Below are 6,258 nucleotides of genomic sequence, written 5' to 3' on the forward strand. Positions count from 1 at the left end.
CCCAGAGGCACGCCGCAGCCTCCTGCTCCACTACTCCCTGCAACGGTGTATCTGGCGCTGCTCCACGATCCCCTGTAACGGCCGTACAAGGCGGAGCTCCACTACGCCCTGTCATGGCCGTACCCAGCGCTGCCCCACGACGCCCTGTAACGCCGTCAGTGGCAGCTCCATCGTGCCCCACGATGACGAAACCCCCCTGAAAGACCCCCAAGCCTGGTATATATGCGGCTGGGGGAGAAGGGGGGGAAGCAAGAACTTCCAGTGCATTCTCTTGCTTGCTACTATTATCTCTCCTTCTCCTCCAATCTCCTCTGACTTGATCGTCGGAGGGCCCCCACTACCCCAGTGGTGGTGCGAGGCTTGCTTGCAGGTTTCCGGTGGAAGGTGGAGCGCAATCAACACCAACCAAGGCAACTCAAACGGACCCCGTTCACACCGCTGTGCCAATCGTTCTCGGTTTGGACCACCAGCAACACTACCCATAAGGATATTTCAATCATTTCAATTTTAAATTATTTAGTTTTTAACGGCATTAGATGGTATGGGTGTATATATATATATATAAAAAAGAAGGGTATATATGCCAAACAAGTATTTTATAAGGGTATACATACAAATAGTAATTTTATGAGGATATTCATATAATTTTATATATTTTGGAAGGTATACATGCAAAAAAACTCCTTTTTTTTGTGATCCTAGCTACCTAATTTTGGCAAATTTCAGTGCTAAGGAGATTTGCCAAAAATGCTATTATCATATTATCTATCTGAGTAGTCCATAAAAGATAACAGTCATAAAAATGTATTTAATCTTCAAGCGCTCATCTCGACTTCTGCCCCCCCCCCCCCCCCCCCCAAAAAAAAAAAAAAAGGTTAAGGTGAATGGTATCATATGTCATTTGATATTTTCTAATTTAAATCAGGTTTCTTGCAGATGTTTTGTTTGAATAGTTGATTTTTTTGTTAAAATTCTGTAATGATAATTTTGTTTTTTTCTTTTGTGAATCGGCTACTCACACTACCCTAGCATGAGCACACCTAGCTGCATCAGCATCAAGCAAACAATACAAAGCAAAAGAAATGGAAGACTGCCGAGTCCAAAGAAACTCTCCGGAGTGGTGCACAGCGAAGGAGATGACCCAGTCAGCAACCTGATTCGCCTTCCGAAAGACATGTCTGACCTAGAGAAGCTGGCACTCTCGTAGCATCCGACGAATGTCACCCAGAAGCGGGTGCTCCACCTCCTCCCACCCCTCCTCCCTAAGGCACGCCATCAGGGAAGCTAAGTCTCCCTCCAGGATGATACAACCTGCTTGCAGAACATATCTCGCTTAAGAAAGCCCCTCCCAGGCTGCCCTAACCTCCGCCCCCAAAAGCCGAGGCCTCGAAGGAGCAGCAACCCCTACTGCAATCAGCCTGGCGCTATGATCTCTGATGACAAAAGCCACTCCCGCCTGATCGGCGCCGTCAGACAGACTCCCATCGAAGTTCACCTATAAATAGCCAGAAGGTGAGGGCTCCCGAGAGACAAAAACAAATTCGGACGTTGTGGTAGCGAAGAGGGGGTCCTAGATGTCTCTAGCCATCATAGATGAATCCAACTCAGCAGCCTCTATGATCTTCACTTCCTGACAGAGAACCCGTTTTACAACAGACCTCAGGGGAGCCCCTCCTCCCTCAAAGACTCTGAAATTTCTGTCCATCCAAATATAATACGCCAGGTAGACAACCGTCGTACCCCACCCGACAGTGTTCGACGATCGTAGGGCAATCCTCACTTGCCATAGAAAGTCTCCCCTACCAAAAGTAAGCCCCAATAAGGGAAAAGATGCCATCCTCCAAACCTGAGCTGCCCACGGGCACTCAAATAGCATATGGCTAACAGTCTCCACCGACTCCAGGCAGTCCACACACATTGGAGAAACCTCCATCCCACTCCTGGCCAGCATCCTCCTAGTCGGCAGGCAGTTCCAAACCACGTTCCAAATAAATAGTGCCATCCACGGGTGACCTTGCATCCTCCAAATCCACCTTCCCTCACAACGCCTGGCCGGTTCACCCCCCAGCAATGCCTATATATCAGCTGCCCTCACCCTAGCTGACCCAGTCGCCGCCCACACCTGCCTATCCATCCCATCCTGAGGAATTGGAGTGGCACTCGCTCCGATAGCTGTGTCCTGAAAACCTCCCTGATCACGGCCTCATCCCACCGGCCCTCTCCAGGGATCATCAGATCCATGCCTCTACCACCAGCCAGTCTCGCAGAGTCAACCATCGTCGGCTTCCTATAGAGCGGAAGCTCTGCCAGCCTCCGATCCTCCAAAATGTCAATGGATTGCCCATCCCCAACCATCCACCTGATTGGTGGAAGCACTGAGGGCATGGAGGAGCAAATCTCCCGCCAAATGAAGGAACAGTGGCGCCCGCTCCGGAGCTCCTCCCGCATCGATTGGCCACCATACTTTGCCCTCAACAAGGCGCACCACAGATTGTCTGGCTCTAAAAAAACCTAGCAGCGCGCCGTGCTGCTAGAATCTCCCGCCGCACCAACAGAGACGGAACCCCCAAGCCTCTATGTTTGAGAGGCTGACAAACCACCTCCCATGCCACCAGATGAATGCCTCTCCTACCCACTTGCCTGTCCCACATGAAGTTCCTGAACAGCTGCTCCAGAGCTCTCAGTAGAGAGATCGGCACCTGAGTATTCGCCAACAAGTACACCGGAATCGAACTCAGAATCGACCGCATTAGGATGATACGACCCATCATAGAGAGAGCATCCATCTGCCATCCCACTAACCTACGTCTGATGCTCAGCTCAACCTCGAAGCAGTCACTATGCCGAAGATGCCGGCTAGTGATGGGAACCCCAAGGTACCTTATCGTGCCCTCCTGCTCACCCACACCCAGGATGTCTCTAATGGAAGCCTTGGTCCATAGCTAGATCCTGGGACTGAAACAGATAGCAGACTTGGCTCTATTCACCACCTAACCAGAAGCAGAACAGTAATCATCCATTATGTCCCGAATCACCCTCATCGCTCGCCGTGTGGCCCGAGCCAAAAGTAGACAGTCATTGGCGAATAATAGATGCAAGATCTGGCATGACCCAGCCGCCGGTCAGTACACCTCCAAGACCTGCTACTCTGCTACCTGTCTAAGAGCCCTAGATAGAGCATCAGCACACAAAATAAAAAGTAATGGGCACAATGGGCATCACTGTCGGAGACCCATCGTCAACTCAAAGAACTGCGAGGGTAAACCATTCACCAAAATGACAAGGGAGGGAGAGCAGACACACCCCATAACCCAATCAATCCACTGCCCATGGAACCCAACCCTGACCACTGAGCTGCGTAGAAAGTCCCATCCAATCCTATCATAGGCCCTCTCCATGTCTAGCTTGATACCCATCAAGCTCCTCCAGCACGGGGCTCGCTGAAGATCGAACATAAACTTCAGGGCAATGAAAATGTTATCCGTTACACTACACCCCCCCACAAAAGCACTCTGCTTCGGACTGATAAGTCTAGGTAAAACAACACGCAACCTGGCGACCAAAACCTTCGCCTCGGCTTTGTACTGGGTAGTGCACAAACTGATAGGCCGGTAGTGGGCCGGCTCGAAGCATTTAACCTCTTCAGAACCAGTATAACAAATGTCCTCTTTCAATTTGCCTGTAGGACTGCCGAGCCGAATAACTGATGTATCACCTCTACTACACCATGACCAATGATCGACCGGTACCTCCTAAAGAAAATCGGAGGAAAACCATCCGGACCCGGCGCTCTATCCTCCCCCAATGACCACAAAGTCTCCCTAATCTCCTCCACTGACACGGTCCTAATCAAAGCAGCATTCTCCTCCTTTGTGACTCTGGCTGATGGTGGTAGTGACGTAGAAGAACCCATCCGGTCTAACTGGTCCGTCCACCTAGACCTGAACAACAACTCTAGCACCCTCCTAATGGCTGTCAGGTCCTCTATCATCTGGCCATCTGAATCTCTGATATCCCTGATCCCGTTTCTCTACCTTCTGATAATAGTTGACTGATAAAAGAACTTGGTATTTCGATCTTCCTCCCTAATCCACTGGACCTGTGACTTCTATCTTTAGAACATCTCTTGCTGGCGGAGAAGAGAATCATGGGTAAACAGATGTGATCTAAGCTCCTCCAACTCTCCTGTAGTCAACCCTTCAGCCTGCACCTCCGAGGTCTGCAACCTAGAGATAGCCTCCTCGATCGCCTCCACCCTCCTAAAAATGTTGCCCACCTCCTCCCTGTTCCACCGCCGCAGTCGTCGCCTGGTTATCTTCAATTTACGAGAGACTCTGTACATGGCATTCCTCCTGACTAGTACCCGCCAAGCCTCATGCACCACCTCCCAAGACCTGGGATATGACAAACATATCTTTTCGAATCTAAATGGACAATGAATAGGGGTAGAGGAAGAGGTACTAACCAAGATAGGACAATGATCCGAGGTGATCTGCGGAAGATGGCTCATCCGGTAGTCTGGAAAGCTCTGCACCCAGCCATCTGTAGCGAAGCCTCTATCGATCCGCTCCCAAATCCTGGCCGGCCCCTGCCGATTGTTGCACTAGGTGAACCTAGGGCCATCGAAGCCAAGGTCCACCAAGCCATTGCATGTAATGAAATTCTGAAACTCTCTGACCTCCCGCTTATAAGTGAAAGCCTTTCCCCCTATTTTCTCTTGTGGACCCTCTATGCAGTTGAAGTCCCCTGCCACCAGGAGGGTGACCCAGCTAAGTGATTTTGGCTACCTCCTTCCAACAGAATCCTCTTCTTCCTAAAATATGTGCTAGCATAAACAGTCGCAAGTACCCACGGCCTAGTCGTGCCATCCAAGATCGCCATCACAACCTCCTGGTCACACACATGAAAAATGTCCATATCGCCAATCCCCAATCTCCACGCAGCGATAATCCCCTCGAATAAACCTTGAGACTCCACAGCATAGAAACCCCATGATCTGGGGAGGCACCTCCTCACACATTGCAAACTCCTACCAAAAGCCGTGTCTCATATAAAACACAAACATCAGCATTATGGACCTGCACCAACCTATGGAAGGCGGGCTTCCTCACCCCCCAACAGTTCCACAATAGGACCTTCATTGGATAACCAGAGTGTTTGCTAGGGTCCCCTCCCCAGACCCTACCATCACTTTGTCATACAAACTCTTCCCTCCCTCCTCATTTGACTGCTTTTCTCCTTGCACCCCCTATAGAGCCCGCTTCAGAGAGTCGAATAACCTCACATGAGGGACGAAGCTCTCCCACTTGGTGGGCCTCAGAGGGAGGGAGAGATCCTGGTCCGCAAAGAATGGACTCGGCACTGAGACGGCTCCTAGGTCACCTGGGAGGACCCATCATCCGAAATCACCCCCTCTGCCACCGGAAGCCCCTGCAACGACCGTAGCTGCCGGATGGTGCGTGGGGGAGGAGGAAGCCAGCCAGGTGGCGAAGCCGGAGGGAGGACAGGGGCATGCCAACTGTGCCCACCAACGCCCCCTAGGAACGCCGGTCAGCCCTCGCCCGTCGCTCCTCCCGTAGGTGGATCCGGCTGACCCCCCCTTCTCGTCGTCCACAGTAGAGGTCGCCTGCCGCTCAGGGCTCCTCTAGTAGCTCGGACCCTCGCGAAGTGACCATGTTGGACAGGGGCAGCCACCCCCAACCTCTTGAGTCCGGCACCATCGAGTGAGGCCACCCGCCTTGGCCGACTCGGGCCGGCACCAAGGTCGGATGACGCCACAGCAATCTTTCCGAGCGCCATACCCGCCCTGCCCACAGCGAATTTGGCCCGACGTCCACCATTGGCTCCTGCTACCGCGTTGGCCTAGCCTGCGCAGACCAAAGCCCGCAGGAGTCGGGCTGGCCGGGCCCAACACCCGTCCAAGCTTTCAGCTCTCCTTGGCCTGCTCCCCTTGCATTAGGCAGGCTGCTGGCCCAGTTGATGACCGGCCCACCGACCCCAGCCAGGCCCACTTCTGGCCCGCGTTCAACCGGCCCACCTCATCACGGCGAGTACCAACTCCCGGTTCCACTCACCTTCTCCACTAGAGCTCCCGGCTTTTTTTGGAATTGATATATTTTAATATTATTTGAGATGTCTAAGAAACAATAACTAATTCTCTCAGTTAAGGAAACAGAGAGTGAGGTGACGCACATTTTGGTGTTGTGTTTAATAAATGTATTTGGAGCTCACCTTTTAATCGAACGTTCACTGTGCTTA

Source organism: Phoenix dactylifera, chromosome 4 (genome assembly GCF_009389715.1).
Source record: "Phoenix dactylifera cultivar Barhee BC4 chromosome 4, palm_55x_up_171113_PBpolish2nd_filt_p, whole genome shotgun sequence".
NCBI lineage: Eukaryota > Viridiplantae > Streptophyta > Magnoliopsida > Arecales > Arecaceae > Phoenix > Phoenix dactylifera.